Here is a 24,035-nt window from a genome sequence, read left to right on the forward strand (position 1 = left end):
AGTCAAGCTTTCTGAAATACAGAGCTCCGCCCTTGATGGTGCATTTTCTGTTTGTATTCTCTTATCCTGTTTGGAAAGGTTTCATTTCAGGTACTCCTCTGTCTTCTTCATTTATATTCACTGTTAAGGTGTTTTTAGCGTGAGTAATTGGAAAACTGAAACGTTCGGTTTAGTCTCCGGGCTGAATCGATTCATCTCTGGCTTCTTATATATTTTACAAAGTATGTTTGCCGGTATTAATCATGTTCTAATGGATCTTGTAATCCTCTCTGACTGGTCTATAGCAAGTACTTGCAACGTATGCAAAAAAACAACATATGGGAATTGAAAGGCATAGATTCTGCTGTATATATTAATGTCAGCAGTGTTCTATATTTGACGTGAAGAATCCATTAGCTTAACTAACAAGATTCTGCTAAGAAATACTAAAAATGTTCTATTTGTTTTTATAATTGAAAAAACTAAATTTGCTCGTGTATAATTGAAGGACCATATTAGACTTATCCTCATAACTGCGGGTATGGCTCCCATAGCGTGATTGTGGCACTTAATTTCACATTAGTTTTAAATATGAATATCCTTAGTTCGCTTTAGTTGAATACTTTTCCTTTAATAAAATTGAGGCATGCCATTCATACAATTGAATCACATAATCTATGGCCCTCATATTAATTATCTTAACTAATATTAAAAATGCCTTGAGCTCTCGTAGTTTGCTTTAGGCGCGTTAATTAAATAAACTATCATAGCTACGAGTACAGTTCTCGTGACGTAGTTATGATGCTTAATTTCTAAAATCCGGGGGTACATTTATGTGACCCGGCCCCAATTTAATCTTGTTAAATAAATAAACACGTTGTGGATCGTGAGTACGATTTCCGTGACATGATTCACAATATATAATAAAATAACTAGTTATATGACAATCAGATTATTAAAAGCGATTTTAAAAGGGATAAAATGCACATAGGTTTCAAAAATGTTTAAAATCAGATAAATATGCCAATATTAACAGTTGAGCGACCATGCTAAAACCACGAAACTCGGGAATGCCTAACACCTTCTCCCGGGTTAACATAATTCCTTACCCGGATTTTTGTGTTTCGCGAACTGCAAAATAGAGTCAATCTTTCCTCGATTCGGGATTTAAAACCGGTGACTTGAGACACCATTAATCATCCCAAGTGGCGACTCTAAATTTTAAATAAAATAATCTCGTTTCAATTGTCAGTTAAATTGGAAAAAGCTCCCCTACACCCCTCTCGGGGTAGAAAAAAGGAGGTGTGACAACTCTTGCGACTCTGTTGGGGAAAAGAACCCAGAACTTCTGGTTCAGGATTCAGAATTCGAGCTTAGAATAATTGTTATAGTTGGCTTTATTTATTACCTGATTTTTACGTGTTTGGGCCTAATGTGCTAAATGCCGCTTTTGACCGCTTTGATATTATTTGAACTGTATATAAACTACTGTGAAACCCTTCTTTTCTCATCTTTGGGGAAGTGCACACTGGCGTGACTTCTTTTCTGTTAGTGGCATACGTTAATTTAGAAAGAGGTTCGGACAAGTTACAAAGCCGGATGACCTTTTGGTTCCCGGTACGTAGACCCCCTTGTCTCGAGTTGTCCGCTCGAGTACACCAAGTCTAGAACAATACACCCAGATTTTAAAACCTAGAATAACACAGCCTGATGTCGGATCCCTAGTAGGAACGCTTATTTATATCATGTGCATTTGACTTTGGGGACTCAACACAGGGGTTGGGTCCGTCTAGGATAGGTGTACCCAAAAATAAAAGGCCATTTTATGCATTTTATGTGCTATATGTTACATTCTTCAAGGGTAAAAGGGGTCATTTGGCGGACCAATAAGGTTTGAGGGTACATGAGAAAGAAAAGGGGGTGAAGTGTAAAATAAAGCAAGTAGGGCCCGTTATAATTTTCTTTCACGTTTTTCAAGAAAAGATAAAAAATGAAAATGAAAAAATCCAAAAAGATTTTGCACTTTTCCTTCATTTTTTTAAAAAAAAAATTTAAAAAAAAGAAAAAAAAAATCCAAAAGATTTTATATGTTTCATCATTTTTCAAGAAAAAGACAAAAAATATATTTTCTCTAAATTAGTTGTTTTTTTTTATTATTCTCGCCCGTATCCAATCTTCCTGAACTACGCATACCTGATTCTCGTCTTTCGGGGCGTGATACGTAGGCAACCCACATAGGGTCCGGTCTTCCTAGTAAATCTTAGGTTCTTGGTTTTGCGGGGTCTTAGCCAAATTTTGCACTTCTAGCCATCTTTAGGCTGCATAAGCCATTTTGCAAAAATAGCATCAATCATGTCTCGCATGTTGTCCAACAGGAAGTGTTATTGTCTCACATAGTGTTCTAGGTTTTTAACTTTATTTGGTCTTAATTTTCTCATACAAGTCTGGACTATTTACCGGAGTTTGGGCATGACAGACGCCCTAGGACCATCCAGTCAGAGTCGCTCATTTAGAAGTTTGCTTAAGGATATTTGTTTTAGTAGTTATTATGTTTTGAGTCTGTTATTCATTTTATGTCATCTTTTACCTTCTAGTTTTGTACAGTAATGTCGAGTCTTTTGTTATTGTACTTTATATTTTGCATTTGAAGAAGTTGTTATAACTCAAAAATCCAAAACAAAAAAAAAGATTTTGCGTTTTATATTTCCGTTAGAAGTTTTCTTTAGAATATTAATAGCTAGAACTCCAAATAAAAAAAATTGCTTTTATATTTTCTTTAGTATATTAAGACTAAATATTCAAAAAAAAAAGAATTTTCTTTTAGTACCTCTTTAAAAGTTTTCTTTAAGATATTGATTCCAAAATTCAAAAAAATAAATTCTTTTGAGGTTCTTCTTCGGGAAATATATATATATATATTCTTTTTATTTTTACTAGAACTATAGGATATTGTACATAGACAAAAAAATTACTTTATCTTTTGTTTATCTTTAGAGTTTCTTCCTTAGGCAATCAAAAATTGAAATCCAAAAATATTTTTCATCTTGTTCATTTCTCGTTTCGAAATCTTTCTTCAGGGATAACAAACGAAAATTCAAAATATTTTTCTTTGGTTTATTCTTTAGTTTTCCTTCCTAAAAAAAGAATCAAAAAATATTTTTCTCTTCTAGGGTTTTTTTTCCTTAATAATTTCTCATAGAGTATTTGTTTCAAAAAAATAAAATATATGCTCGTTAAGCTTGAGTTTAGAATAGGTTATAGAACATTAAGTCTAAAAAAAGAGATATTTTCTTCCTTTTTCTCATCAGAGTATTCATTAAAGTAAAAAAGAGGGGAAAAAAAGAAAAGCGGACATTAGTTTGTTTCCTTTATTCCCGATCTTCCCGAACTATGCAAAAATCTGATTCATGTGGCATCATGATACGTAGGCAACCTACATAGGGTTCGATCGAATCATTTTTTTTATTAAAAGAAAAAGAAACAAAAAGAATTAAAAAAAAAAGAAAAAAGAGGATGAAGTTATGGGACGTGAGAAATGAGAGGAAAGTAAAGAGTGATAATCAGAAAGAAAAAAAGGGAAGGAAAATGAGCAAACCAAGAAATGCTAGAAAAGAAAAGAAAAGAGGAGATTGAAATGAACAAAATTGGGATGATGCCAAGTGACCTTGTGACCCTCGAAGTCATTCTAAAACCGTTAATTGTTCTAGGTGCATTGCACGCAATGTAATATTTTTAGCTGTTAAATGCCCTAATGCTAACATGATGACTCCATTTTGTTCCTTTTGTTATCTTCATTGAGCAAAAAGGTGGTTGGTTTGTGGTTTTTAAGTAACTTATCCATACAACACAAGGTCAAAGAGCAAGGTAGTCATGGCTAGCAAAGACTTGGACACAGGGGTTATTGATCCGTCTAAGGGAATTATTGAATCAGAATCTGAGTTGAAAGAAGAGGTATTAAGGTTGAAAGGACAAATGCCCGAAATATACCAAGCCTGGATTAGTGGGCGTCCTCCACCATCAGCTCCCACTAACTACACTGAAAGCCTTGTCACCATTCCGCCACTGTCACAAGTCTAGGATATCTTCCCAACCTTTTCACACTCCACCCCCAAAACTATCTCATATCCCGTTCCTTTGACCACTCATGTTTTTGTAGCTCATCCACCTGCTACCTTTCCTCGATCCTCTAGCGAGACAATGTTCAAAAACCCCGATGCCCAACACTATGCTCCAGAACCAATTTTCAAGGTCTCGGGTCTATACTCTTACGCTCCTCATTTTGAGCCTCCCAATGAGACTGCAAAGCATGCTAAGATAGTGGAGCAAGATGAGATATCCAGAAAGCTGAAGGGGTTTAAGATGCCAAAGTTTAATTTGTATGAGGGGCGTGGAGATCCAGTAGCTCAGCTGAGGGGTTATTGTAGTGAATTGAGAAGTGTGGACGAGAAAGATGAGTTGCTGATGGAGTATTTCAGTGAGAGCCTGACTGGGGCAGCTTTAGAATGGCATACTCGTCAAGATGTCGGTAAGTGGCATACATGGGATGACATGGCTCAAGATTTTGTTCGGCACTATCAGTACAATGTAGACATTATCCCAATCCACTCTTCCCTATCTTAGATGGAAAAGAAACCCAAGGGAAGTTTTAGGGATTTTTGGCTCAGATGGAACGAACAAGTTGCTCGGGTCAGTTCTCCAATTGATAGAAAAGATGCTGCTGAGTCCCACCAACTACAGGATCCAGTGGGCATTCCTGCTAAACGCTTTCAGCCTCAATACCGACCCCATGAATATCCTCGTACTCCAGATAATCCTTCCCAGTACTACTTTCCTCCACAAAATCACCAAGGTCATGCCTCACCTTCCCAATACTCTATTCACAATGCGCCTCCATATGCTCCACACCCACGAGACCAACAATGGCTTGAACCACCTCCACAAATATTGTACCTGCCTCCTCAAGCATGTCAACCATCTACCCATAAGAGGTTCCAACCGAGGCCGGAGTACAAAATGAAAAGACAGCAGGGAAAAGAAAATACTTTCACTCCTATTGGAGAATCATATGCCAGTTTGTTCCAAAAGTTGAGGTAATTGGACATATTGAAGCCGATTCAGATAAAAATGATGAACCCCCTTCCAAAGAATTTTGATTATTCTCAAAGGTGCGCATATTGCTCTAATGCCCGGGGTCACAGCACAGAAAAGTTTTGGCATCTGAAAAGAGCAGTTCAACGGCTTATTGATGCAGGTGACATTATCATGCAAAATCCAGATACAGTAGACACTAGCCAAAGTCCATCATCTGTTCATAATGAGACGCATATGGTGGGTATGATTTGTGTTGAAAAGGAATATGAGAATTCTTCTGAGATCCTCAAAGGGACACTTGTCGCAAAGTTTTCAGTGCTATCAGTCTCAGTTCCAAAAGTTGATCTTAAGAACAAGTTGGCAAAAAGGACCCAAAGCTATTTGCTGAGGTCAATGTGATTGAAATTGGTAATGATATTAGTAATATTGTTGTGGAACTCAGTGGTTAAAATGTCGAGCTTGGTAATTGGAAAGACGCTCCCTTCTTGGTTAGTAAGGGAGGAGTTCTGGTGGTTTATTTTGTTATCATTTCTATTGTCCGGGTTATTTCAGGGTTGTAATCCGGATATTGCCTTATGACTCAAACCCTTCTGTCCTTTTATTTTGCCTAGTTTATTTAGTCGTAGTAACTCATTTAGTGTTATCTAGGTTTGTTCCATGGTTGTATCTCAGTTTATTTTGCTTGTCTTGTTGTTCAAACTCTTTCACCGTTTGTCTAATACAATTTTCTGTTTTCTGTTATTTCTAGTCACTTTTTGTTTAGTTCTCTTTTCTTTTTATAGTTCTTTTAATGCTGGCTCTAGTGACATGACATACACACATAATTCTAGGTCTGGTCTTAAAAGTTAGTTTAATCATGAAGCAATGAAATAATTTTGAAGATGATAGGGACACTTGAGGGAAATAAGTATAGATTTGGATATTTTGAGATCATTTGAAGCCCGAACTGTGTTAAACTGGGGCAGATAATTTGGGAAGTTAATTGGATGACAAGAATTCGTTAAAGGAGAGTGCATACTAGACAATTTGAAGCAAGCAATTTTGAGTTCAAGTATACCTCAAGTATCAAGATAAAGTCGAGAAAGTTTTCTCCGAATTGACGGAGGATATCCATTGTGAAGAGGGAATCACCCAATGAGAGTTCTGTACTTGACAAGGCACTAAAAAAAAGTGGAAATCATATTTGTGATATCAATGCCAAAGCTGTAAAAGAAATATTATGTGTGCTCTGCCTTTTTCATTTCAAGTTACATGCGTTGTACTTAGCATTTTCAGGGATTAGTAGGCCCTCCTTCAGCTACCCAAACACTTATACCATTCGATACCCTTTTGAGCCTGTACTGATTTCTTTGACCTCCCCTCTTTTGGAATCAAGTTAGAGTCATACGCAGAAAAAAAAAGTTCATGTCCACATAGGTTTATTTTAGAAAGTTTATTCCAAAAGAAAAATTCAAAAAAAAAAGAAGAGAAAAAATAGAGATAAAGAAAAAAAAAAGAAAAAAAAGAAAATAGTAACAAAAAGTAGTTTTGTGAACTACGTTTGACCTGATTCTTGTCACCACAAGATACGAAGGCAGCCTTATGGTTCGTTCATACTAAATAAAATATTACATAATCCCACGAAGTCGAGAGTGGGGCAGTCTTTCTTAGAAATTCCATCTCAAAAAGAAAAGAAAACAAAATCAAATTCCCTTGCTTTAGAAACTGGGGAAAAGTTTTGAAATGGATACCAAAAGTTGTAAATAAATTAACCTTGTTATCTTAGTTATTTTGAGCCTTTATGATATCTTTTCTTTCTAACCCTGTCCAAAAGCCACATTACAGTCCAAAAAGACCTCCCAGATAATGTTTGAGAGTGCTGAGTTTAGACATGCCAAGAGTATATGATGTTTTTACGATGGTTAATGCCTTGCCATCTGCAGAATCAGAGGAAATAAGAAGAAAAGAACAAAATGAGAGAGTCCTATTGGTGAAAACCTTCGCATGCACCATAAGGCGATGGTGAGTTGAGAGAAAGAACAAAATGAGAGAGGCTTGATGGTGAAAACCCTTCGGGCACTACAAGTCGAATAAGGATCGTGAATCAGATTGGATAATTAGAGCATTGAAGCCCAGTTTCACGGTTTAGGGGTATAACAAGAGTTGAACATCAGACTTGCTTGACAGATTAGGCCACTTAATCCAAAGGTGCATGTCATGGTCCTTAGAGTTGGTAACCACATCTGATAAGTTTCTACTTTGTAATTTTCTTGTTAGGAATCATCTCTTTCCATTGTCCTTTACTCTGTTCCTTTGTCTTGTTTACTTCCTCTTCCTGAGTCTGTTTGGTCAGAACAAGTGAGAAATGACTTTAAAATTTAACACCAGCTTTCCAATTGCACAAAACGGGATCTGGCTAACACATCAAAGTGGCATACGTAAAAAAAATAGCATGCGCACTGAGTTGGTAACAATCAACGTGCTTTGGTATTCATGTGAAATATAAAGGTTCAATATATGTCAATTCATAAACAATGCAACAGATAGAGGGTGTTGGGTTTGAATGGATCAAAGGTATTTTCTGTGATAAGGTTGACAGAGAAAGTGGTTAACCAATAACAAGCAAGGTCTTCCAAGTGGAAATCAAAGTAATCATGGCAAGTGAAGGAGCAAAGGACCTCAAGGCCAAGGCCAGTGGCCTACGTCAGGAAAGAAAAACAAGCGCACTGAGTTGGTAAAAATCAACGTGTTTTGGGATTCATGTGAAATACAAAGGTTTGGTAAATGTCAATTCATAAGCACAATGCAACAAATAGAGGGTTTGGGTTTGAACGGATTAGAGGTATTTTCTGTGATAAGGTTGACAGAGAAAGTGGTTAGTCAATAAACAAGCAAGGTCTTTCGAGTTGAAATCAAAGTTATCATGGGAAGTGAAGGAGCAATCACCCTCAAAGTCAAGGCCACAAACCAACCACCATATTTATAAACGCACAAGTTTTCTTTGATTGAAATAGGGACAAAAATTGTGTCCAAATCAAAGCTTGGAATGATTTTTTCAAGTGTCGTGCCCAAATTTTGTCAGCACAAAGGCAGTTTGAAAAGGGAAAGAAAAATTTGTTCGATCTATAGGAACCCTCTATGAGGAAAAGCATGGTTTAGGGGCACGGAATTTTGTTAGTTCTACAGAGATACTCCAGGAAGAGAGCATGGCTCGGGTAAGTTCATTCTCGGCTATTCAAGACCCTCCTAGATAATGAGATTTAATTTAAAATTTCAGGACCCTCTTGAATAATGGGATTTAATCTTAAAAGTTCTCAGGACCCTCCTGGATAAACTTAGTTAAATTTCAAGACCTTCACAGATAACAAAATTTAGCGTAAGTTCTAACTTTAGGAAATATAATTTAGCTTTAAAGTTGTCACTCTTAAGATGAGATTTAAATTGAAGTTTTCAGGGCCCTCCTGGATAATGAGATTTAACTTTTGAGATTTTATAGCTCTTTTGATGACAAGATTCGATTAACACTCACAGATGTTCCCAGTACCAAACTGGGGCAGAAAAGTTTCTTTTATTTTGTCTGTTTTGTTGTAATTAGGCACCTACCTGGAGAACAAGAGAATACAGTTCATGTTTTGGCAATCAGGCACCCACCTGGAGAATAAAGGAATACAGTTCATGTTTTGGCAACCAGGCGCCCACCTGGAGAACAAGGGAATACAATTTAAGTTTTGGCAATTAGGCGCCCACCTGGAGAACAAGGGAATACAATTCAAGTTTTGGCAATCAGGCACCCACCTGGAGAACAAGGGAATACAATTCAAGTTTCGGCAATCAGGTGCCCACCTAGAGAATAAGGGAATACAATTCAAGTATTGGCAATCAGGCGCCCACCTGGAGAACAAGAGAATATAGTTCTAGTTTTGGCAATCAGGCGCCCACCTGGAGAACAAGGGAATACAGTTCAAGTTTCGGCAACCAGGCGCCCACCTGGAGAATAAGGGAATACAGTTCAAGTTTTGGCAATCAGGCGCCCACCTGGAGAACAAGGGAATACAGTTCAAGTTTTGGCAATCCTCCCACTTGGAGAATAAGGGAATATAGTTCAAGTTTTGGCAATCAGGCGCCCACCTGGAGAACAAGGGAATACAGTTCAAGTTTTGGAAATCAGGCGCCCTCCTGGAGAATAAGGGAAATATAGTTCATGTTTCGGCAATCAGGGACCTACCTGGAGAACAAGGGAATACAATTCAAGTTTTGGCAATCAGGCGCCCACCTGGAGAACAAGGGAATACAGTTTAAGTTTTGGAAATCAGAAGCCAACTTGGAGAACAAGGGAATACAATTCAAGTTTTGGTGATCAGGCACCCACCTGGAGAACAAGGGAATACAGTTAAAGTTTTGGCAATCAGGCGCCCACCTGGAGAACAAGGGAATACAGTTCAAGTTTCGGCATTCAGGCACCCAGTTGGAGAACAAGGGAATACAGTTCAAGTTTCGGCAATCAAGCGCCCACCTGGAGAACAAGGGAATATACTTCAAGTTTTGGCAATCAGGCGCCCACCTGGAGAACAAGGGAATACAATTCAAATGTTGGTAATCAGACGCCCACCTGGAGAACAAGGGAAGTTATTTCAGAATTCAATTCAAATTAGAAGTAGCAAAAGTTCGTGGCAGCAATGCGAGTCAATAGTCCGAGATGATCAATAGAAGTTAGTCACAATCTAGAATAAAAAAAGGAAAAAGAGGGAAGTGAATCCAAATGCAGAAGCAGATGAAAGATGTGAACTGCTCAAGACATGGTTGAAGTAACGAGCACTACATGTCCGGTCTTGATCCGGAAAGCTAAAGAAGAACGAACTAGCACCTGCAGCTAGCAAGCGTCAAGGTTCAAATCTAAAGTCTGCATGAAGAACCATTCAAGACTCAAGATCAAGCTTCAGAAGACTTATAGATAGGAATCCTGTAACTCATAGTTGACAGGCTTAGTTAGTCTTTTTCATTTTTGATTTTGATGTAATAACAGGACCGAAGACCGGAACCTCGATGGAACGGCACCTCGACCGGCTCTCCACCTCAGTATACTCCATCACTGTTCCTACTTCTGAACTATATGTGTCCTGATTCCTTTATAGCCAAGGATATGTAGGCAGCTCAGATACCAGGGCTCGATCACAATCTCCTTCCTCTTAGTTTTTGGTTTCTCTAAAAAAGGGTCGGGTCAAAAACCTGTCTAGTCGTTCTTTGTCTGAAAACTCTTCGCGTTTCCAGTCAAAGAGGGGCAGCTGTAGACATGTGATTTTTTACCCTCCCCGAGATTTCACCCATTTTAGCGTAAAATATTTAGTTTAGGCCTAATATCGATATTTCAATTAGTTTTGACTCTTTTACTTTATTTTATCAAAACAATAAAATTACAAAATTATTTCTTCTTTTTAGTTGCTTTTAGTTTATATACCTTTCGTAACACTAAAAAATACAAAACAATAGTACCTTATTTTTTTTAATATAATATTTGAAAATACCAAAAAATAGGTTTGTTTTAACGATTAGTCTTATTTTATTTAAGTAAGATTAGTAAAAAAGGTAGTATTTTAGTCTTGTTCACGGAGAAAGAAAACATTTGGGCTCAAACGACCCGTTTTTAAGCTTAATTTTCGAACCTAGCCCATAATTTCCAAGCCCATAATTCCTAGGCCCATAACCCTTAACTTAAAAAACCCTATAAAAACTAGCCTAGACCTATAGACTAGAGGAGCTGACAGTCGCAATACACATACGAGACCCCCCCACTTGATCATCTTTTTCATTTGGAAAAAAACTCTAAGACCTATACACACAGGGAAGCAGCCACGAAAGAAAAACTTCAGCCATTTCTGATTTGAAAACACAGCACCCCTCCTCGTCTCTGTTTCTTTTTCTTCACCTCACAACCAAGAAAATTCCTTCAACACCAACGAACCAACCTACTTTCATAAGGCTGGAACGATAGCCATTTTTTTTGAAAAAGACACACTAAAATGCACAAGAAACAGACCACAAAACGGATCCAACAAAAAGCAGAGAAGGCTATCACCAACCCAAAACAACCCCCAATCGCTATTCGATGTCATGGAGTTTGTCAATTTTGTTTTCCTGGTTCTCCGGCGAGTTTCGAGGTCGCCAAAGGTTGTTGTTCGAGGTTGCTGCCGATTTTCGGTTGAGATTCTGATTCCGGTCGTGTAGTGAAGTCAAGCTCTCTGAAATACAGAGCTCCGCCCTTGATGGTGCATTTTCTGTTTGTATTCTCTTATCCTGTTTGGAAAGGTTTCATTTCAGGTACTCCTCTATCTTCTCATTTTTATTCACTGTTAAGGTGTTTTTAGCGTGAGTAATTGGAAAACTGAAACGTTCGGATTTCAGTTTAGTCTCTAGGCTGAATCGATTCATCTATGGCTTCTTATATATTTTACAAAGCATGTTTGTAGGTATTAATCATGTTCTAATGGACCTTGTAATCCTCTGTGACTGGTCTACAACAAGTACTTGCAACGTATGCAAAAAAGCAATAGATGGGAATTGAGAGGCATAGATTCTGCTGTATATATTAGTGTCAGCAATGTTCTATATTTGACGTGAAGAATCCATTAGCTTAAATAACAAGATTTCTGCTAACAAATACCAAAAATGTTCTATTTTTTTATAATTGAAAAGACTAAATTTGCTCTTGTATATTTGAAGGACCATATTAGACTTATCCTCATAACTGCGGGTATGGCTCCCATGGCGTGGTTGTAGCACTTAATTTCACATTAATTTTAAATATGAACATCCTTAGTTCGCTTTAGTTGAATACTTTTCCTTTAATAAAACTGAGGCGTGCCATTCATACAATTGAATCACATAATCTATGGCCCTCATATTAATTATCTTAGCTAATATAGAAAAATGCCTTGAACTCTTGCAGTTTGCTTTAGGCACATTAATTAAATAAACTATCATAGCTACGGGTACGGTTCCCGTGACGTAGTTGTGATGCTTAATTTTTAAAATTCGGGGGTACATTTATGTGACCCGGCCCCAATTTAATCTTGTTAAATAAATAAACACGTTGTGGATCGTGGGTACGGTTCCCGTGGGATAATTCGCAATATGTAATCAAATAATTAGTTGTATGACAATCGAATTATTAAAAGCGATTTTAAAAGGGATAAAATGCACATAGGTTTCAAAAATGTTTAAAATCAGATAAATAGGTCAATATTAACAGTTGAGTGACCGTGCTAAAACCACGGAACACGGGAATGTCTAACACCTTCTCCCGGGTTAACAGAATTCCTTACCCAAATTTCTGTATTTCGCGAACTACAAAACAGAGTCAATCTTTCCTCGATTCGAGATTTAAAACCGGTGACTTGGGATACCATAAATCATCCGAAGTGGCGACTCTGAATTTTAAATAAAATAATCCGTTTTCGATTGTCACTTAAATTGGAACAAACTCCCTTATACCTCTCTTGGGGTAGTAAAAAGGAGGTGTGACAATGGGTTCCAGACTCTATATTTGCGGCCTAGTAGCACCAAATATATGTTGAATATAATTGAACAAAGTTTGTGTTTGATCTATCAGTTATTTGGCGTATTTTTGAGTATAAGAGATACTTAAACTACAGGGAAAATATGTTAAAAGGCACTACATTTTACTACGCTAAAAGTCACTATATTATATTACCCTAAAAGGCACTATATTACTTGTCTTTAAGCCAAAAAATAATTTAAACCACATAAAACAAAACAAATACATTGTAATCACAAAAATACATATAAAACAATAATAGTTATTTATTAATATTTTTATTAACAAATAATAACATTTCACAATTATATTAGATTTTTTTACAACATTAATATAACGAACTGACCGGTCGTTTCATGAGTTACCGCTCCGTTTCCTCCATTTCTGCTTCTTTATGTCTAGTTCAGTTGTATTATGCGGTATCAGGTTGGTTGGTTCGGGTTCGGAGTAATTTTGTAGAGAAATGGGACACTTAGTCTCTTAAGTTGGTCATTTAGTTGGAAAAGTCAACCGGAAGTTGACTTGTGAGTAAACGATCTCAGAATTTGGTTTTATGATTCGGATAGTTTCGTGAAGTGATTTGGGACTTAGGAGCGTGATCGGAATGTATTTTGGAGGCGTGGCAGATTTAGGCTTGAATTGGTGAAATTGGAATTTTGGCGCTTTCCGGTTGGTAGTGGAAATTTTGATATCGGAGTCGGAATGGAATTTCGGAAATTGGAGTAGGTCCGCTGTGTCATTTGGGACGTGGGTGCAAAATTTCAGGTCATTCGGACGAGGTTTGATAGAATTCGGAAGTTTTTGGAATCCTTAGGCTTGAATCCAAGGGTGATTTGATGGTTTGATGTTGTTTTGAGCTTTTTGAAGGTTAGAACAAGTTTGAATGATGTTATAGGATATGTTGGCATGTTTGGTTGAAGTCCCCAGGGCCTCGGGTGAGTTTCGGGTGGTTAACGGATCAAATTCTTGTTTTGGAGAGTTGCAGATTTCCTGGTTTCTGTTGCAGGCATTTTTGTTCTTTGCGATCGCGTATAAGTGTTCACAATCACGTAGGCTTAGTTGGGTAGAGGTGAAAGTTGTTCAACGCGATCGCAGAGGTCAGGACGCGATCGCGATAGGCTGTGAAGTTGTTGTTCGCGAACGCGTCGCCAAGGTCGCATTCGAGTAGAAGGGAATGAGCTGGTGAGAGGTGAATAGGTTTGTTCTATGCGATCGCGTGGGTGAGGCTGCGATCGCGTAAGGTAGCTAAGGCAGTGCATCACGATCGCGTGGAGTTTTATGCGATCATGTAGGGTTAAAATGAGGGCAGTTAAATTATGTGATTCGCGATCGCGAGGGTCTTTCCGCGATCGCGATTAAGGAAAATTTACCTGGGCAGAATGTTTAAATAGTTGCCTTCGCGAATTTTAGCCATTTTCCACCATTGTTGAGCGGATTTGAAGCTTTTTGAGAGGGATTGAAGAGGGATTCGAAGGGAAACACTTGGAGGTAAAAAATTTGAACTCAATACTCGATTCTATGATGATTTCTAACTATTTATTCATGAAGTTAGTGGGATTTGAAGCCTAAAATTGGGAGATTAGGGCTTGAGATTGGAGAGTGTAAATTGGGGATTTGAGGGACCATTTGAGGTCTGATTTTGATGTTCTTGGTATGTACAAACTCGTGAGAGGATAAGGATTCTATTAATGTAATTTCTATTGGATTCTGAGATGTGGGCCCGGGGGTCGGGTTTGACCAATTTCGGGATTTTTGATGTAATTTGATTATTTTCGCATGAGCTTCGTTCCATTAGCATATTTTAATGTTATGATTCTGATTTTGGATAGATTCAACGCAAGTTGAGGCCGAGTCGAGAGGCAAGGTCATCGCGAAGTAGTATTTTATCCGGTTTGAGGTAAGTAACGATTGTAAATCTAGACCGAGGGTATGAAACCCCAAAATTTCGTACTGTTTTGATAAATGAGGTGACGCACATGCTAGGTGACGGGCGTGTGGGCAAGCACACGTAGGGATTATGACTTGGTCCGTCCCGTGGCGACTGTATAGTTGCATATTTTGCTATATTGTATATGATATCCATGTGTTTTACAAATTGGTTTAATAACTTGGGCTGAATGCCATGTTTGGAGCCTTGTACCGACCTGTTTAGAACCTTAGGGGTATTTTACTACTTCCCTCACACTGTTTCGATTTGAAAGCATATCCTCAATCATGTTTTATCTGTTTATTATTTAATCCGGTTTTAGCACTCCACTTCTTAAAATATGAAAACTGTTTGGGCTGAGTTTCCCTAATTTTCACTGATATGCCCGAGTGGCCGTGAGGTTGATGACTGAGAGAGATTGAGGACCTAATGGTGAGGAGTTTATATATATTCTGGATCGGGTTGCACGCCATATATATATATATATATATATATATATATATATATATTATGGATCGGGTTGTGCGCCGCATCGATATTTATATGGATTGGGTTGCACGCCGTAGCGATATATATATTGGATCGGGCTGCGCGTCACAGTGATATGACGATTGGGCTGCAGGAGCTCCTCCGGAGTCTTTACACCCCAAGTGAGCGTAGTCGACTATATATTATGGATCAGACTGCATGTCGCAACGGTTATTATTATTATTAGTATCTATTGAGCCGGAGTGCTGAGTGTGAGTACTGATTGACGAGAGGTGAGTCACGAGTGACTGAGACCAAGAAACTATGCTTATGAGTGATACCTTGCCCGAAGGGCTTGTTTACGATATTTTTCTGCTTTCACTCCTCTTTTATACTGAGCCTTTGTTGAAAAATGTTGAATAAATGTTTTAAAGGATTTTAATTGAAACTGGAGTTTTTACGAGATAACTTGGCTATTGAACTGTAAATTTTTACTTGATATTTCTGTTGAAATTTTCTTGATAAGCATGCATATGATTCTAAATGCTCGTCACTACACTCAGGCTTTATTTACTTTAGTTACTTACTGAGTTGGCGTGCTCACGTTACTTCCTGCACCTTGTGTGCAGATCTAGGTGCCCGAGCATCAAAGTGAGAGCTTCCAGCACTCTCAGAGTCTTATCTAGAGATCTTAAGGTAGCTGCACGACGTTCACAGCCCTACCTTTCTCCTTCCTATTCTAGTATTTTATATTTTAGACTTGTTTTGTAATGAGTAGACAGTGTAGAGTGTATTTAGTGGCTCATGACTAGTGACACCAGATTCGGGTTGTGTTGATGTATTTTTGTACTTATTCCGCGTATTTCTTTAATATAATCTTTGAGACTTAATCTATTTAGAAAAGTGAATTTATAAATGATCTCCATATTGTTCGTGTTGTTTTTGGGCTAGCCTAGTACTGTAATAGGCTCCATCACGACCAAGGTATTTGGGGTCGTGGCAAGTTAGTATGAAAGCCTAGGTTACATAGGTCTCACGGGTCATGAGCCGGTTTAGTAGAGTCTCCGGATTGGTATGGAGACGTCTGTACTTATCCTCAAGATTCTGTGGAACCTTTAGGAAACTTCACATTCTTGAAATTCCTGTCGTGCGAATCTGTTGATTCTAGTACTAAAGTTCTTCTATTCTATTCTCTCACAGATGGTGAGGACACATGCTACCGGTCAGGACAGACGACCACTAGTACCACCAGTTGGGGCCACTAGAGGTAGAGGACGCGGTCGAGGCCGTGGTAGGGGCAGGGGTGTGGCCCGCACAGCAGCTAGGGTAGCACCTACAGATCCACCAGCCGTCCCAGTTCATGATCAGGTCCCAGTTGTGGACGCTCCAGTAGCACCAGCTCAGGCACCAGCTGTGCCTGTTGTGATTCCAGGCCTTCAGGAGGCCCTAGCTCAGATTCTATCAGTATGCAATGGCCTGGCTCAGGTGGTCTCAGTTACTACGGTCGCAACTACTTCTCAGGCCGGGAGAGGTACCTAGACTCCCGCTGGTCGCACACCTGAGCAGGTAGTGCAGGGACTTCAGACACCGGGGGCACCTCCAGCCCAGCCGGTTGCACAAACCCAGGATTATGTGGTACCAATTATGCTTGATGACAAGCAGCGTCGATTGGAGAGGTTTGGTAGACTTCAGCCTCCGACTTTCAGTGGTATAGAGGGCGAGGATGCCCAGGGCTTCTTGGACAAGTGTTAGAGGATTCTTCGTACAGCGGGTATTCTGGAGACCAACGGGGTAGCATTTACTACTTTTCAGTTTTCTGGAGCTACCTTTACTTGGTGGGAGGCTTATGAGAGGCGTAGGCCTATTGATATAGCGCCCCTTACCTGGAAGTAGTTCTCTGTTCTCTTTTTGGAGAAATATGTGCCACAGTCTCGCAGGGAGGAGTTGCGCAGGCAGTTTCGAGCAGTTGCGTCATGGTGATATGAATTGATACAGTATGAGATAAGGTTCTTGGAGTTAGCTCGTCATGCTGTTTGGTTGGTTCCTACGGACAGAGAGAGGATCAGGAGGTTCATTGATGGCCTCATATATCACCTTCAAATTCTCATGACTAGGGAGAGGGTGTCTGGTGCTACTTTTGAAGAGGTTGTTGATATTGCTCGCGAGATTGAGTCAGTTCATCGCTAGGAGCAAGATGAGAGGGAGGCTAAGAGGCCTCGGGGATCTGGTAGTTTTAGTGGTGCTCCTTTGATAGGTCAGTTTCAGCACGGCAGAGGCCGTCTATTCAGACATGCTCAGTTAGCTCGCCTAGTTCATTGTGAGGCATTATCGGGCCATGGTTCTCATAGCTCACATCAGGGCCATTCATCACTCAGTGCCCTACCAGCCTAGAGTTTGTCCCGTGCTCCATCGGTTCAAGGTTATTCCATGCCAGGTCCTTCTACTGGTCATTCTGGTGTTATGGGTTCCTTTCACTCCCCGTTCCCCGCACTAGGGAGTTGTTACAAGTGTGGAGAGTTTGGACATACGAGGAGGCAGTGTCCTCGTCTTCTTGAGGGTCCGTCTCAGCAGAGGAGTCAACCATCGACTTCAGCTCCAGTTACTTCACCACCCGCTCAGGCAGCTAGGGGTGGGGGTCAGTCAACTAGGGGTCTCCCCAGAGAGGGAGGTCGATCAGGTGGTGGTCAGGCCCGTTTCTATGCACTCCCAGCCAGACCAAATGCTATGATTACAGGTATTGTCTCAGTCTGCCACAGAGATGCCTTTGTATTATTTGATCCTGGTTCCACTTTTTCATATGTGTCATCATATTTTGCTCGTTATTTGGATATGCCTCGTAAGTCTCTTGTTTCATCTGTTCGTGTATCTACTCCGATGGGCGATACTATTATTGTGGACTGTGTATACCGGTCATGTGTGGTGACTATTGGGGGTCTGAAGACCCGAGTGGACCTTTTGTTGCTTTGTATGGTGGACTTTGATGTGATATTGGGCATGAATTGGCTATCTCCGTGTCGTGCTATATTGGATTATCGTGCTAAGACAGTAACGTTGGCTATGTCGGGTGTGCCACGGATTGAGTGGAGAGATTCGATTGATTTTGTTCCCAGTAGGGTGATTTTGTTCTTGAAGGCCCAGCGGATGGTTGGAAAAGGTTGTCTTTCATACTTAGCCTTTGTGAGGGATGTTAGTGCAGAGACTCCTAGTATTGATTTTGTTCCTGTAGTGAGGGATTTTCCCGATGTATTTCCTGCAGACCTGTCGGGCATGCCACTGGACAGGGATATTGACTTTTGTATTGATTTGCCGGGCACTCAGCCTATTTCTATTCCACTGTATCGTATGGCACTGGCGGAGTTGAAAGAGTTGAAGGAGCAGCTTCAGGAACTCCTTTATAAGGGGTTTATTCGACCTAGTGTGTCGCATTGGGGTGCGCCTATTCTATTTGTGAAGAAGAAGGATAGCATAATGAGAATGTGCATTGATTACAGGCAGTTGAACAAAGTTACAATCAAGAACAAGTATCATTTGCCTCGTATCGATAATTTATTTGACCAGCTTCAGGGAGCGAGAGTGTTCTCCAAGGTTGATCTCCGGTCAGGGTATCAGTAGTTGAAGATCAGGGACTCGGATATTCCTAAGACAGCTTTCAGGACCCGATATGGTCATTATGAGTTCCTTGTGATGTCTTTTGGGCTGACCAATGTCCCAACAGTGTTCATGCATTTGATGAACAACGTGTTTCGACCTTATCTCGACTCGTTCGTGATTGTTTTAATTGATGATATTCTGGTGTACTCACGTAGTCAGGAGGAGCATGCACAGCATTTGAGAGTTGTGTTGCAGAGATTGAGGGAGGAGAAGCTTTATGCAAAGTTCTCCAAATGTGAGTTTTGGCTCAGTTTAGTTGCTTTCTTGGGGCACGTGGTGTTCAACGGGGGTATTTAGGTTGATCCAAAAAAGATAGAGGCGGTTCAGAGTTGGCCCAGACCGTCCTCAACCACAGAGATTCACAACTTTCTTGGATTGACGGGTTATTACCGTCGGTTCATTCAGGAATTTTTATCTATAGCATCACCCTTGACCAAATTGACTCAAAAAGGTGCTCCATTCAGATGGTTGGATGAGTGTGAGGTGAGATTTCAGAAGCTCAATACTGCCTTGACCACAACTCTAGTGTTAGTTTTGCCATCAGCTTCAGGTTTATATACCATGTATTGTGATGCTTCGAGAGTTGGTATTAGGTGTGTGTTAATACAGGAGGGTAGAGCGATTGCTTATGCTTCTCGCCAGTTGATGCCCCATAAGAAGAACTACCCTGTTCATGATTTGGAGTTGGCTGTCATTGTTCACGCGTCGAAGATTTGGAGGCATTATTTGTATGGTGTGCCTTGTGAGGTCGTAGCCTCCAGCACTTGTTTAAACAGAATGACCTCAATTTGAGGCAGCAAGGATGGTTGGAGCTGCTAAAGGGTTATGATATCATTATCTTGTACCATCCGGGGAAGGCCAATATAATGGCAGAAGCCTTGAGTAGGAAGGCAGTGAGTATGGGCAGTCTTGCATTTATTCTTGTTGGGGAGAGACCTTTTGCAGTTGATGTTCAGGCCCTGGCCAATCGGTTTGTGAGGTTGGATATTTTAGAGCCCAGTCGGGTCTTAACTTGTATGGTTTCTCGGTCTTCCTTGTTTGATTGTATCAGAGAGCGCCAGTATGATGATCCTCATCTGCTCGTCCGTAAGGATAGAGTTCAGCACGACGATGTCATAGATGTGACTATTGGTGATGATGTGGTATTGAGGATGCATGGCCAGATATGTGTGCCCAATGTGGATGAGCTTTGGGAGTTAATTCTAGAGAAGGCCCATAGCTCGCGATATTCCATCCATACGGGTGCCGCGAAGATGTATCAGGATCTGAGACAACATTATTGGTGGATGAAATGAAGAAGGATATTGTGGGAGTTGTAGCTCGGTGTCTCAATTGTCAGCAGGTGAATTATGAGCATCAGAGACTGGGTGGCTTGCTTCAGTAGATAGATATTCTAGAGTGGAAGTGAGAGCGGATCACCATGTACTTTGTAGTTGGGCTCTCACGGACTTTGAAGAAATTAGATGCTATTTGGGTGATTGTGGATCGGCTGACCAAGTCTGCACACTTCATTTATGTGTGTACTACTTATTCTTCAGAGCGGTTAACAAAGATTTATATCCGAGAGATTGTTCGCTTGCATGGTGTCCCAGTTTCCATCATTTCAGATAGAGGTACTCAGTTTACTTCATAGTTTTGGAGGGTCTGCAGTGAGAGTTGGGTACTCAGGTTGAGTTGAGCACAACTTTTCACCCTCAGACGGACGGGCAGTCCGAGCGCACCATTCAGATATTGAAGTACATGTTGCGCGCTTGTGTCATTGATTTTGGAGGGTCATGGGATCAGTTTCTACCGCTCGTGGAGTTTTCTTATAACAACAGTTATCAGTCGAGTATTCAGATGGCCCCATATGAGGCTTTATATGGGAGGCGATGTAGATCTCCAGTTGGTTGGTTTGAGCCGGGCGAGGCTAGGCTATTGGGTATAGACTTGGTACACGATGCTTTGGACAAGGTGAAGGTGATCCAGGAGCGGCTTCGTACAGCGCAGTCGAGACAAAAGAGTTATGCTGACAAGAAGGTTCGTGATGTGTCCTACATGGTTGGGGAAAAGGTTCTACTAAAGGTTTCACCCATGAAGGGTGTTATGAGATTTGGGAAGAAGGGTAAATTGAGTCCTCGGTTCATTGGGCTTTTTGAGGTGCTTCGGAGGATTGGGGAGGTGGTTTATGAGCTTGCTTTGCCACCTAGATTGTCGAGTGTGCATCCGGTATTTCATGTCTCTATGCTCCGGAAGTACATTGGCGATCCGTCTCATGTTTTGGATTTCAGCACGGTTCAGTTGGATAATGATTTAACTTATGATGTGGAGCCAATAACTATTTTGGAGCATCAAGTTCAAAAGTTGAGATCAAAGGATATAGCTTCAGCAAAAGTGCAGTGGAGAGGTCGGCCCGTGGAGGAGACTACCTGGGAGACCGAGCAGGAGATGCGGAGCAGATATCCTCACCTATTTGAGGCTTCAGGTATGTTTCTTGACTCGTTCGAGGACGAACGTTTGTTTAAGAGGGGGAGGATGTAACGACCCAGCGGTCGTTTCATGAGTTACCGTGTTTCCCCTATTTCTGCTTCTTTATCTCTTGTTCAACTGTATTATATGGTATGGTGTTGGTTGGTTCAGGTTCGGAGTGGTTTTGTAGAGGAATGGGGCACTTAGTCTCTTAAGTTGGTCATTTAGTTGGAAAAGTCAATCGGAAGTTGACTTGTGAGTAAACGATCTCAGAATTTAGTTTTTATGATTCGAATAGCTTCGTGAGTTGATTTGGGACTTAGGAGCGTGATCGGAGTGTATTTTGGAGGTCCGTGGTAGATTTAGGCTTGAACTGGCGAAATTGAAATTTTGGCGCTTTCCGGTTGGTAGTGGAAATTTTGATATCGGAGTCGGAATGGAATTCCGTAAATTGGAGTAGGTCCGTTGTGTCATTTGGGACATGTGCAAAATTTCAGGTCATTCAGACGAGTTTTGATAGACTTTTTGATCGAATTCGGAAGTTTTTGGAATCCTTAGGCTTGAATCCGAGGGTGATTTGATGTTTTGATGTTGTTTTGAGCGTTCCGAAGATTGGAACAAGTTTGAATGATGTTATGGGATGTGTTGGAATATTTAGTTGAGGTCCTGAGGGCCTCAGGTGAGTTTCGGGTGGTTAACGGATCAAATTCTTATTTTGGAGAGTTGCAGATTTTCTGGTTTCAGTTGCAGGCATTTTTGTTCTTCGCGATCGCGTAGGCTCAGTTGGGCAGAGGTGAGAATTGTTCAACGCGATCGCAGAGGTTAGGACGCGATCGCGATAGGCTGTGAAGTTGTTGTTCGCGAACGCGTCGCCAGGGTCACATTCGCGTAGAAGGGAATGAGCTGGTGAGAGGTGAATAGGTTTGTTCTATGCGATCGTGTGGGTGAGGCCGCGATCGTGTCAGGTAGCTAAGGCAGTGCTTCGCGATCGCGTAGAGTTTTATGCGATCGCTTAGGGTTAAAATGAGGGCAGTCAAATTATGTGCTTCGCGATCGCGAGGGTCTTTCCGCGATCGCGATTAAGAAAAATTTACCTGGGCAGAATGTTTAAATAGTTGCCTTCGCAAATTTTAGTCATTTTCCACCATTGTTGAGCGGATTTGAAGCTTTTTGAGAGGGATTGAAGAGGGATTCGAAGGGAAACACTTGGAGGTAAGATTTTTGAACATAATACTCGATTCTATGATGATTTCTAATTATTTAGTCATGAAATTAGTGGGATTTGAAGCCTAAAATTGGGAGATTAGGGCTTGAAATTGGAGAGTGTAAATTGGGGATTTGAGGGACCATTTGAGGTCCGATTTTGATGTTTTTGGTATGTACAGACTCGTGGGAGGATAAGAATTCTATTGATGTAATTTTTATCGAATTCTGAGACGTGGGCTTGGGGGTCGAGTTTGACCAATTTAGGGATTTTTGATGTAATTTGATTATTTTCGCATGAGCTTCGTTCCCTTAGCATATATTGATGTTATGATTCTGATTTTAGATAGATTCGACGCGAGTTGAGGCTGAGTCCAGAGGCAAGGGCGTCGCGGAGTAGTATTTCATCCGGTTTGAGGTAAGTAACAATTGTAAATCTAGACCTAAGGGTATGAAACCCTAGAATTTCGTACTGTTTTAATAAATGAGGTGACGCACATGCTAGGTGATGGCATGTGGGCGTGCACCCGTAAGGATTGTGACTTGGTCCGTCTCGTGGCGACTGTATAGTTGCATAATTTGATATATTGTATCTGATATCCATGTGTTTTAGAAATTGGTTTATTAACTTGGGTTGAGTGTCATGTTTGAGGCCTTGTGCCGACCTGTTTAGACCCTTAGGGGTATTTTACTACTTCCCTCACCATGTTTCGATTTGAAAGCATATCCCCAGTCTTGTTTAATCCGGTTTCATCACTCCACTTCTTAAAATATGAAAACTATTTGGGCTGAGTTTCCCTGATTTTCACTGATATGCCCGCGTGGTCGTGAGGTTGATGACTGAGAGAGATTGAGGACCTAATGGTATATATATTGGATCGGGCTGCACGCCACAATAATATATATATTGGATCGGGCTACGCGCCGCAGCGATATGACGTTTGGGCTGTAGGAGCCCCTCCGGAGTCTGTACACCCCAGTGAGCGTAATCAACTATATATTATGGATCAGACTGCACTATTATTATTATTATTATTATTATTATTATTATTATTATTATTATTATTATTATTATTATTATTATTATTATTATTATTATGAGATATCTATTGAGCTGGAGTACTGCGTGTGAGTACTGATTGACGAGAGCTGAGTCACGAGTGACTGAGAGGCTTTCCCGAGAGGCTATGCTTATGAGTGATACCTTGCCCGAAGGGCTTGTTTACGACATTTTTCTGCTTTCATTCATCTTTTATACTGAGCCTCTGTTGAAAAATGTTGAATAAATATTTTAAAGGATTTTAATTGAAACTGGAGCTTTTACGAGATAAATTGGCTATTGAACTGCAGATTTTGACTTGATATTTTTGTTGAAATTCTCTTGATAGGCATGCATATGATTGTGAATGCTCGCCACTGCACTCAGACTTTATTTACTTTAGTTACTTACTGAGTTGGCATACTCAAGTTACTCCCTGCACCTTGTGTGCAGATCCAGGTGCCCGAGCATCAGAGTGAGAGCTTCCAGCACTCTCAGAGTCTTATCCGGAGATCGCAAGGTAGCTGCACCACGTTCACAGCCCTGCCTTGATCTCTTCCCTTGAAGGAAAAGAGACTAACATCAAAATTACATCTATACCACAGTAACTACCTAGATATGTGCAAATAACTCCTTTCACGGTGCCCACCACCACCTCTACTTCACAATCATAAACAATACTTCAGAGCTGTCAAATG

This window comes from Nicotiana sylvestris, chromosome 4 (assembly GCF_000393655.2).
Source record: "Nicotiana sylvestris chromosome 4, ASM39365v2, whole genome shotgun sequence".
NCBI classification, from domain to species: Eukaryota; Viridiplantae; Streptophyta; class Magnoliopsida; order Solanales; family Solanaceae; genus Nicotiana; species Nicotiana sylvestris.